The sequence below is a fragment of the Episyrphus balteatus genome, chromosome 1 (assembly GCF_945859705.1).
Source record: "Episyrphus balteatus chromosome 1, idEpiBalt1.1, whole genome shotgun sequence".
NCBI lineage: Eukaryota > Metazoa > Arthropoda > Insecta > Diptera > Syrphidae > Episyrphus > Episyrphus balteatus.
In genome coordinates, this window is record NC_079134.1 from 39,804,571 (window position 1) to 39,817,393 (window position 12,823).

A 12,823-nucleotide genomic window follows, 5' to 3' on the forward strand; every position below is an offset into this window, starting at 1 on the left:
TAAAGTGCTCTCAAAATTTGGTAACTTGTTCATCCTAAATCCTTGCGGTTTTCGATTAAATGCAGTTCTTGTGAGTTTTCGAAAAATCCCTTTTTTGCAACAGTATTTTGCTTCCTCCGCCCATAATTAACTAAAACATTGTCCAATAATAAGTGACAATTAATTGAACAATTTTTTTTTTTTTCATACTCTATTTTGCTGGAAATTAATTAACAGTTCCAAATTTTTTAAAAACTCAATTTATTACTTTTATTTCAGAGCAACACGCCGAAAAAAATTTGTATGTGTGATTTGTATTTTAAAAATTTATCCCAATATCGAAGTTTTCGAAAAGGTATAAAAGTTTCCAAAGTTGAAGTTAGATCGAAAAATATATTACAATTTGAATCCAACATAATCATTTTTAGCAAAAAAACAAAACCGATTTTCATGGATCTAAACTGGATTTTATGGTTTTTCTCATAGTTTATACTTATAGCCAAAACCGGACGAAATTGAAATGGGACCCCACTGCGGACACCAGCTTTCCAATACAAAAAGAATTATCAAAATTGCTTCACTCAGTCCAAAGTTATGAGGTAACAAACATAAAAAAAATTAATTTTTCTACATTACAAAAAAGTTTTGGTTTATATTCTGAAAGCAAAGTAAATTTATTACTAACGGAACGCACCATTTTTGAATTTACAGAATCTAAGGCGTCTCGAAATATAAACATTTGAAGATCCGATGAGTTTTTTCCAAAAAAAAAAGGTGAATAATTTTTAGCAGCTTTAAAATCTTCGATAAGGTAATTGCAAAATATAAATTTTCAAAAATATCTTTACGACATCTAAACAAGCAAATAATATTATCGCATGTTTGGTTACAATTAACAGTCAATATTCCAACCACAAGAAATCATGCTTCAACACACACACTGAATAATTCACTCAAAATTATACCAATAATTGAAATTAATTATTCTTATCCTTTTATTAGTTTATTTTTTTTATTTCTTGAAGAACATAGATATTACACGAGGGAAAATGCAACCATTATCATTCATTGGTTCTTACTTATGCAAGTGTTGACTTATGAAAAGGCAGAATGGTATAAGTATATGAATCCTGAACAAAATTATCGACAATTTTGACAGAGTCACGCAAAACCACAAGTTTCCATAAACACAAAAAAAAAAAAACAAGAATTCTAATCGATTTGTTATGGGTGAAATTGTAGACCTTCAATAATTTTGAAATATTAATTTGATTCAAGGAAAAAAATTTGCTTTCTAGACGCGATTTAAGTGGAATTGAATTCAGGTGTTCAAAAAAGGTGGGAACTTTCTGAATGCCACTCGAAAAAGTGTTAGAATTTGATAAGGTCAGCTTTAATCTTGACAAGGACAAATTATAGAAAAAAAAAACTAATTTATACTATGTATTTGGATTCAAAAGCCCTGTAATAGAAGCCCAACAATTCCTTGTTAGTTCTTTTTCCTATAAAAACTGAAGCAAGTTTGCAAAATGTGACCGAACAGTTTTTTTTTTTCAAACAGTCAAAGAATTTGCATGAAATTTCTGCAACATTGTGAAAGAAACCACTTCCTTCAAGGCCTTCAACTCTTCTTAACAAATTCTTTGTACCATGTTACAACAGAAAATCTATCCAATCTATTACTAAGCCAATTTAATAACATTTCACTTAATCCTTTTACCATTTTTGGAATCAATCTTGTGCGGTCAGTCAAGTTTTATTTTATACAATGTAATGCGCTCTAAAAATATTTAACCATCCAACCAAAGACGAAGAGACGCTATGAAAAAACAATTAATCAACAATTAAACCCCAACAAATAATCCAGCAGAATGGTGTCCTCTTTACATCCCGTGCAACGATTTTCATTGCCACGCATTCTTGACGAAGTCCGCAACAGAGTGTCCAGTTGGAACATTAACAGAAATAGAAACCAGCATTAAAGCCGCACTTTTCGATCACATCATCTCATCGCGCGCATCAATGAACAACAACGATAAAATGTATAGTTGCCTCGCCCCCCCCCCCCTCATCTGCGGTGGCGCGTAGCAACCCCCTTTCGTCAAAAAATCCACAGAAAAAAAAAGAAAAAAACTTTTTTTTAACCGCGAATAACAAAACAGTGATAGCAAACAACAACAATGAATTCCAGTAGCACAAAACAATGTCCTCAACACGCAGCAGTCAGCACAGCTCAGATACAGTTTAAAAAGCCTCCATCGCATCGTAGCCAGAAGAAAAAGGCCAGATCTCGCAGAGATCAGAAAAGAATCTCTGATTTGATCCAAAGGCTCGCTGGGTCTTGATTTGACTTTGAAGAGTTTTTCTTTATAAAGTTTTTTGAGAGCTTGATGATGCTCTGTTTGTTTGTGTGTGTGTGTGTAAGTATAGTTGTTGTCATCGATGTTGACGAACGATGAACGATGGACAGCGGAGCGGACGACACGGAGTCGTCATCATCAAGTCAAAAACATCTAAAGGTGCCGTCCACTTTGAAGACGCACCGATTCGCATAATGTGATCGCATAACTATGTAACGTAACCTGCGCGCTCCGGCCACTTGATTGCCCACTCCTCTGGATGGATATATAAAGAAGGAGAGCTTCGTCTTTATGCATGCCTCCTGGATGTGGAGTTGGAGTCTCTCATCCTTGACTTTGGGATTAGCTTTGCGAAAGGGTGGCAGAGGGTACTCGATCTTACCTATACGAGTATCAATGGATCTGATTGAATCCATTTCATTTGTTTGCTCGGCTACTTCGCTTACTTTTATTTTTTTGCAGATTGCACTTGTCAAAGCGATGATGGTTGATGCTCGGTTTCGCTTGTTGTGTATGAAGTTATTTTAAGGCAGATTTACATAGGAATTCTTGAGTTAATGGTGGTTTGGGTATGTTCTTAACTTGTTTTGTTGCAGTAAAGTCGCCATTTATAAATTTTTTGCTTTGGCTTTCGGTTATATTTTAAAAATGATTTTATATAGAAAACTACCTATAAGGAATTTTTTTAGATTTTATTAATTCTATTTTATGTTCTTTAAGTGTAAAAACATTGCTATATTAATATGTCAAAGATGGAATTTTAAACTGAGTACCTAATATTTTCAACCCGTTAATTATTTTTAATTATTATTTCGACAGTATCGAAGTTTTGTTAATTACAAGAAAAATGTACGTTAAAATATTATAATATTTTATTGGAGTTGAAAATTTTTTTTTTAAATTTCGAAGATTTTGAACAGTTTTAAACGAAAATTAGTTGGCGATTTTAATAACACAAATCAGTATTTTTGAATGAATCTTGAAGTGTCCAAGTTTGTTATTTTTTTGTTAGAACTGTGGTCTTACATTTAGACTCTCTCGCAAACGATTAAAATAAGCAAAAATATATATAAAGTTAGATGATTTTTTTGAGTGAAACTCATAGTTGTGTATTTTATTATTTATCAAAGCTAGCTGGACAAACATTTTTTTTTTTATTATTTTTTGGTATTCTATTATGATGTTACCACAAAAAAAAAATGTGTTGTTAAGTCTTAAAATGGAAGAAAATTTAATTTTGTTTCAAGACCTTAGGCCCTTTATTTCAATTATTTGTTTTGACTTTGTCAAGCGTTTTAAAAATGTATCCGCATGTTTCCTTCGTAAAATGGTGCTTAGGACCTCGCTCAATATTCTATTTATCAGAATCCGTTAAGGGTTTTTGTGAATAGCTGCGGCCCCCATACAATATTTTTTTTTTTTGTTCAGATTTATAGGCCAAAAACTGATTTTCGATATTTCCAAAAATCGTAAATCAGATTTTTGTGAATCGCAAATTACTTTTCCTCATGATAATATAAGACAAAAAGATTAAATAAAATTTTTCGATATCCCGCTTCGTTTTCGAGATATAGATAGTTTTGATAAACAACTCCCAAAATCGATTGCTTGATGTCGGCTCTTCCCCATCTATTTTATACATAATATGTACCTACTCCGATGCCTCATATCGGACTTATAATTAGATATATATATCTAAAAATCAATAAGGCACCTGTAGAAATACATATTCAATATAATTAAACTGGTTTTCATATCAAAAATTAAGTGTACCTACTTGGAACCACGAATTTAGTTCCGCTAGATTGGCAAAATTGCACACTGTGCGTCGTGGAGCAATGCTAAGTGCGATTATAGCAAGAAATTTAAGTTAAAGAACATTCGTAGAACATTCGTAGAACAGTGTTGCCAGGACCGGCTCCTTCAAGTTTTCTCCGGCTCCTTCAAATTCTGATTTCCGTTTTATCAAAATTTGGCTCCATAAGTTTTTAATTTGGCGATTTTTGGCTCCTTCAAAATTAAAAACTATTATTATAAAAGAACTTGATTATTCTGATCACGCCTTAAAAGTCTTCGAAGTAGAACTAAACTTCTTCGAAGTAGAATCTGACGTCTTGCTCAAAAGCGCAATTGTGAATGTACCTACTTCCATTTTCATTCATATATGAGGCGTTCAGAATTATAATGGGTCAATTTTTTGATTATGTTATCATATATATAAGTTAATTTGAAGTTGAAAAAAAATGATGAAAAAAAAAACAAACAAAAAATGGTACAAAATACAATATTATGAGTTTTTATGAACAATTTTTGAAATTTGCGATTTTTGGCTATAAGACTTCTAAAATTCGGCTCCTTGCCTCTAAAATTCTCTGGCAAAACTGTCGTAGAATACACTGACTCCTGGACAGTACACAAAACCATATAAAAATTTGAAAAAATGCATTATTTATATGAACTTTACACTCTAATATCTTTATAACTAGTTAGATGTGATTTGACACCCCAGTGTTATGGCTGTACAACACCTGTGGAAAAAATTTTCAATATTTAGAATGATTTATTTCAGGGAATTTATGAACAGCAGAGCTGCACTCAAGTAGCACAAAAGTCTAAAATACACCAAAATATTTGGTGTATTTGTTGCACTTTCGTGATATACATTTTTAATATAAAAAATACACCATTTACTCGTATATAATAAACTCCGGTGGTTAAAAAAATATACCGATTTTTGGTGTATAAATGGCGCTAGTGGTATATTAAATGATCTGGTTTTTGGTGAAAATTATCCTTTTGAAATTGAAAAATACACAATAAATCTATGGATAAAACACACCATTTAAAATATTCTGATTTAAAATTTGAGCCAAAGTTTATTTTTTACCTCAAACAGTTTGATGAATTCTAATTGGGTTGGGGTCAAAATTCTGCCGGGGTCAAAATTCTTTTGTCAAAATTCTGCTTTCAAAATTCTGCTTTTCAAAATTCTGTTTTTCGAAATTCTGTTTTTCAAAATTCTGCTTTTCAAAATTCTGTTTTTCAAAATTCTGCAAAAAATTTAATTTTTTGCAAAAATTTGTAAAATCATCTTCTTGAAAAATTTTCTGCTTATTTGATTACTTACCTTCATAATTTGTCATTCTTTGAAAGCAAATTCATTTTTGTTTTATAAATAAATAAATTTGAAAATATTAAGAAAAGGTTTCCGAAAATAATTAAAATTTTTTTAATTTATCAAATAAAGATGAATATTCAAAAATTTGAATAAAAAAGGAATATTTTGTATCAAACAACATCGGTTCCAATAAGTTAAACATAGATTATATTTGAAAGAAAGTCAGTCTATGCATTTTAAAAAATATTTGCGACACTTAAACAAAAAAATTTAGGAAAGTACCAATGTTGAATTACATGAGGTGTATTTTTCTTTAGTCAGCGCATATGCTATAAAAAAAAAAGAATTGGCATAATTTTTTTGTTCAATTATAATGCTGGCAGAATTTTGAAAAGCAGAATTTTAAAAAGCAGAATTTTGAAAAGCAGAATTTTGAAGCCAGAATTTTGATCCGATCCCATTCTAATTCACACCATTTCTTATGAAATAAATGAAAATGAATTTTTATTCACTTTCATAATATTGCCATAAGAAAAAAATGGTTAAATATGAATTTGTTTGCCAAATTTTAAAACGAAACACATTCTGTCTACTAATTTTAGATACTACCCCCTCTAAAAATCGAGCGCCTCAAAAATGTCAGTGAATTGATTTTTTTTTTCGATTTTAAAGATCAGTTTTTCAAAAATTATAATTTTTTTTTTGTTTTTACATTTTTTAGAAGAGTTCTTTTATAGTATAATATACCGAATCGAAAAAACCAAGAATGCGGGATAATAAGGTCGATAAATATACTATTATAGTAAAATAATTAATCACTGTCTTCTTTTTTTAAATGGCGGCCATTGAAAAATATGTCGTCTCCCACTTTTGCATTCTGGTGAATTTCATGTCTACAGGGTGTACTTCCTACACCAAAGAGAGTGTACAAAATATACCGTTTTGGTTGATTTCAGAATCGTATAATTTTATGCACCATTAATGGTATATTATAACAACAACTGAATATAAGTGTAATTTTTGCACTGAATCTTAAAAAAATTTTTAAATTTTTTACAGAAAAGACAGTGGTATAATTTTTATACCAATAATTTTGAGAAATACACCATATTTTTTCAGTTTCCTCAATTTTACACCAAAATTAATGAATTTACACCAATTTATACACCAGTGTGCTACTTGAGCAGTTGTTCCTAAATTTTAGAAATTTGTAGGTATCTTTTTTAACTGATTTCAAGTTACTTTATATTTATAGGGCAAGAACTGAGAAAAGTCTGAAAAAGTCATAGTTTTTTCGCGTACCACACAGTTCGCACACTTTTTTCGAAGCTGAAAAATTGGTTTTATGCATATACTTCTGATATTTAGATATTCTAACAACATACCAATTAAAAAAGCAAGTTCAGCGCAATTTTTTGAAACCAAGGATGCTTTAAGGGACGCTCATATTGTTGGCCGAATTTTTAAGAATTTTGATCTTGCGGTTTGCAAATAAAAACTTATTAGAGCCAAACCCATTTTTCTTGTTCAGTTTACTGTTTCATTATATGTAATCATTGCTTACGAATAAGATCTTAATTGACGCTCATCTTACCACAAAAGCTAATCCATAAAATCTAAACAAATTTACTAAACCACCACACTTATATAAATAGTTAACTACTCCTATTCTGGAAAATAGAAACAATTAAGATAAGATTTTATCAAAAACGCATAGAAGCTCAAAACCAGGAATGCGGTTTGCGCACCTAAGACCTAACACACTTTCAAGCAACTTGCTCCTAACATACCTTTTTTTTTAACATAACAAACAATTTGTAAACAATCCTCTGCGGTATGTTTTCTTATTTTTCATCTAAGGAAGCGCGAAGGCAAACAAAAAAAAATTAATTACATTTTCACCACCGTTGTAGTTATGCTCCTAATGTTAGTGTGTGCATTATATAGTTTTAATGAGAAAAATTAACATTTTACCTTATTATGAGTTGGTAAGGTATATCGTCGTGGGCTGCTACTGCTAACAGGAAAACTCAACGCAGTGAACTTTGTTTATTATGGAAATTCAGCCAAGTGGAAATTCTTGTAGAAAGGCAGGGTACTAGAATATCTACTTATATTATAAAGTAAAAGCGTGCGCCTTGGATTTCGTAAGGAAAGTGTGGTTATAGTTACCAAATTTAAATCAAATTTACTATTAGAAAATGTCGAAGTAGACAAGTCTAAGTTGTAGATCTTTCGTGTGCGGGCATGCGCAAACCACAAAATTTCTGAAACTATGTTTTTGACAAAATTTGACTCTCATAACCGTTAAATTCAATTAATTAAGAGAGTTAAATTGGGTGCTCTTATTATTTATATGAAGTGGTATTACATTACTGGGTAATAAGGTGGGTCAAAAAAATCGAAATTCTTTTTTTTTTTATTTGGTACTCTGGAAAATCGATTGCTTGACACCTCTAGAATATACACACCAAATACCAGCTCTTTATATTAATGGGAAGGTCGTCCGCTTCCCAATTTTCCATTTCTACATCAAGCTTCTACTAAAAAAAATTAATTTTTTTAAAAATCGACTTTTTAGCAAATTTCTTTACATATTCTTGTTTGAAATTGAACGCTCTACAAAAAAGGTCTTGTACAATTTTTTCGTTTATCTAACTGTTTAATAGATATTTGAGGTCCAAAAATCGAGAAAATCTTTAAAAATTCGTTTTTTTGTTCTTAATTTTGTAACAAATTGAAAAATTATAATAATCAAACAAGCAATACATATTCTTGTAGGAAATAGATTGTTCCACAAAAAAGGTCTTATTAACTTTTTTCATTAATCTAACAATTCTAAAGATATTCGGGGTCAAATTTAAAAAAAAATTATAAAAACATTTTTTTTAATTTTCAAAATTTTCTAAATCACTGAAAATTCATTATTTCCAAATTAACAAGATATATTCTTGTAGGGGCTTAAACGTTTAGTTCTATAAAAAATTCCTTGGAATCAAATTGATTGCAAAATTGTTACAAAATTTGTTACAAAATTAAGAACAAAAAACGAATATTTAAGGATTTTCTCGAGTTTTGGACCTCAAATATCTATTAAACGGTTAGATAAACGAAAAAAGTGTACAAGGCCCTTTTTGTAGAGCGTTCAATTTCATACAAGAATATGTAAAGAAATTTGATAAAAAGTCGATTGTTAAAAAAATGATTTTTGTTTAGTAGAAGCTTGATGTAAGAGCTGATATTTGGTGTGTATATTCTAGAGGTGTCTAGCAATCGATTTTTCGGTGTACCAAATTAAAAAAAAAATTTGATTTTTTTGACCCACCCTATTGGGTAATGTGTGAGCCCCGTCAGCTACTACTTGGTTACAGTTAGTTAACGTTATGCTCATTAGTGAAAATTCATAAATTGACAGAATCTCGTTTACTTATGTATTTGTATACTTAAATGCCATATTGAATTACCTGTATAGAAGAAATTAGAATAAGTAACAAGTAATTTCCAATTGAAGGTAGTAAGTACAGAGTCTTGTCGTTAAGATGACGAATTTAGAATTATTTTATTAGATACATATTTCATACATATTTCATACATATTTATTAGGATAAATGAACTTTTCTTTTTCTGGGATCAGGTGAAATAATGACTTGATCGCATTTTGAAGGTTTTGGTTAAGCCGAAGAATGAGATAATGTCCCGCCTAAACTTTATTTATCAGACGAAATAAGGTAGATTCCAAAACAAAAGATTTTTGTAAGTAGTTATTGATTCAGATTCTTCATTTCTTCGTCCTTTTAATTATTTTTTTTTTTATCTAGGTTTAAATAATGGATGACAGTAATACTTGAAATACATTTGGTTAAAAAAGTACTTTAAATAGCAATTCTGAAGACCTGATTAATAAATTAAAGCTGGAGCAGTTTTTTGTTTTGTTTTGTGAATTAAATTTCAGTTTTTTTTTTTCATTTTAATGTACCCACTTTTTAGAAAAATTTTATTTAACAAAATATTCTTATATCCTAAAGTCTTGCTTAAATTCATTTCTAACTTAAATCCGATATTATTAATCCTCCGAAATTAGAATAGAAAAAGAAGAGAGGCAAACTAAATTTAAACTCGGCAAAACACCTCTCTGCCTATGTCCATAATTAGTTATCTCGAATTTAAGGTGAAAAACATTCATTTGCTAAGGATAACCATGAAAAGTCTTACTTTGTTCTCCAATGTCAAAGACTTTGATGTCGAAAAAGCTACTACATACACGGCAACTCTTGTGTATGGTTCGGGGATTTTCACGAAACGAAAAAAATGCCTAATTTTGTTGAAAAAATTGGTAAACCCTTTTTTTGATTTTTTCGAAATTTCGAAATTTGTATTTAAAAGCCTACTTCCAAAGGTTGTTTTAAAAACGGCAAAGTTTTTACCCGGTAAGAACTAGTTTTCTTAAAGGAGAATGGGCATTTTGGACGTTGAGCGGCCATTAATAAAATTAGTATCAAATGAAAGAACTATAACTTAGGAAAAACTTTGACTATGGAAGTTTGGTTGTATTGCGTTATGAATGAAAGATATTGCAGTATTAGTATTGTTAATGCATCGTTCAATGTGTGAAGGACAAATTGAATTATATTTTTATTTTTAATACAAAAAATTATGCTCCGTCATTTTCCTTGAGCCTGAAGACATTAATCTTTAAAATCCGACCAATAGAACTCATAATATTAGATTTTTAAGCCAACCACTTGAAGATTTTGTTCGAGAGTTTTCAAATTATTCAAACAAACGAAAAATTAAGCAATACAATTCTCAAAATAGGCTTGAAATTGTTATTTTAAAAAGCTTATGGTTTGGGTTCTAGGGGTTGGATATTCATGATTAAGGTCTTCAGACTCAGGAAAAATGACAGAGCATCATATTTTGCACTTAAAATACATATTAAAGTTACAACATTGAGACAATCTACATAAAGTGTTAAATGCAAAAATGCATTTTATCAGTTTCTGAAGTACGGCACAAGGATAAAACTTTTGCAAAATGTATGTAGGACTTAATTACATCAAAAAATAACAAATTCATTAATGGCCGCGTAACGTCCACGTTCCATATCAATTTGCCCATTCTCCTTTATGACTCAAATTAATAAAAGTATTGAATAATTAAAAGAAACGGGTAAATAATACTCCACTACGACACGATTTTCTTATTATTTTGACCCATTCAAATCGCTACAATTTTAGTTTAGGTAAGTATTTTATGCAAACACAGTGTGACAACATTATGTTTGCACTTAAATTGAATGCTTTTGCAAGCGACCCATTTGCTCTCAAATTTTTGCCCACACTTAAGCCTGGTACGCTGTTCGAGATAAATTTTAGCTCCCATACAAATTATCGAAAAATTTTAGCCGAGCTAAAATGGATCCCATACAAATTACACTGATCTGCAAAATTTAACTTTTTTTTTCTCCTTCAAATAATTTTTTGATATTATGAAAGATTAGACTTTCTTGAATCTAAATCTGGTTTCAGAAAAATTCTATCAGGTACCATTTTTGTAAAAATGATTTTTGAAAAATGTGGGTAGTTTCTAAAAAATCAACCTTTTAGATTTATTTGAATTCGTGCAAAATTAAAACTATTTGTAGCATTGAGCTCAAATTTGGAGGACTTATTCCTCGTAATATGGCCTATCGATTGACACCAAATATGTCCTTTTAAATTAATGTTTTCTCATATTTTAAAATACTGATTTATAAAAAAAGCAGAAATATCGAAATCCTTTACTTTTTAGTAAATCCAACATGAACAAAAACACCTTAATTATGGAAAATGTAAAATATCAACGCCCATTATATTTAAAAAGTCAAATATGTAAGGAAAACCATAATAAAATACATAAAACAAAATTTTTACGTGTTTTGTAATTTTATATACTATTTATCTATTTAGAAATATCTTATTTGTAATAAACCATTCGATAAACTGCCTTGTAAAGCTTCAGGTTTGTTTCTAATAGAAACAATAGTATACTTTTCTTATAGTTTTTGATGTGTTGAGTTAGAATCCAAAGTCAAAAAAATTCTATCACGTGAGGATTTTAAGATATTCGCATTAAAGTATCACAAAATCAAGTTTTTTCTTAGAAAATCTCAAAAAAAAACTACTATTTCTCACAAACCAGAGCTGACCGAAATTTTTTGAGTTCGGATTCAAAATCAGCACTCTAAAGTCCATTAGAAAAGTATATTTTTGTTCTAGGGAGAAAGATATATTAATTTTTAGATATCATTTTTTTTTTTATGATAAGATATGCCAAACCTACTAAACTTACTTAAATTAAGATATCTCGGAGAAGAAAAGAGATATTGAGAAGATTGAAACTGAATTTGAAAGAAAAAAAAAAGTTCTTTCATAAACCGTAACAGTTTTAGTTGAAAAATATTACATTATGCCAAAATATTTCTTCGAAAACAGCAAAAAAATTGGTTTTTGAGATTTTCTTACAGGAATATCTAAAAAACGTGACGTGCTAGATCAATTCTGACTTTGGATTCGGAATCAGCATACAAAAATCCTTTAGAAAAGTATAGTTTTATTTATAGGAGGATTTCCTTGCAGACCAGTGTTATCGATAACTTGTATGGGAATTTTATCTTGGCTAAAATTTAGCTCAAACTGCGTACCAGGCTGTAACCGGAATTCAATTTTTTAATGTTTTTCTGCAATTTTGATTGATAAAGTTCAAATAGCAATTTCAATAGTCAAAGACTTTTTGATCAATGACACAGTTTTAAAATTGTATAATAAATTTTATTGAAAATTTACTTTTTTTATTTTGTCTTTTTTCGTTACAAAAAAAAACAAGAATTTGTATGCGAATTTTGTATGTGGACGCCAAGCTGCCTACCAGTTTTATTTAAAAAAAATTTACATGAATGAAAATTGGTGTCTGTTGAAAGCTTTTTAATCTTGTTTTCCTACCTTAAGGATTCTCTGTTCAACCCGGTTCGACATTTATGATTTTTATTCAGGTAAATTACATACTTTGTAGCTTTGAACGGATAAACAATAAACAAACCTACCAATCTTTAAAGAATGTGCTCGATTCAAAAAACTGTTAGAAATTTAAATTTAATTGAGTTTTTCAAGAAGATGGGCTGAATAGTGGCAGTTTCTGAAATAGAATGAGTCTTTGTCAGCACCATTCATACAGTAAAAACACAATTTGCACACACCATTGATTTTCAATTCACATTAATTTTAAAATTATATTGAAAAAGGACACAAAATTGAGCGCCACAAGCCAAACACCAAACATATGCATTATCTTGCTCTCCTTTCAAACAAAAATCAATCTACCCAATCGG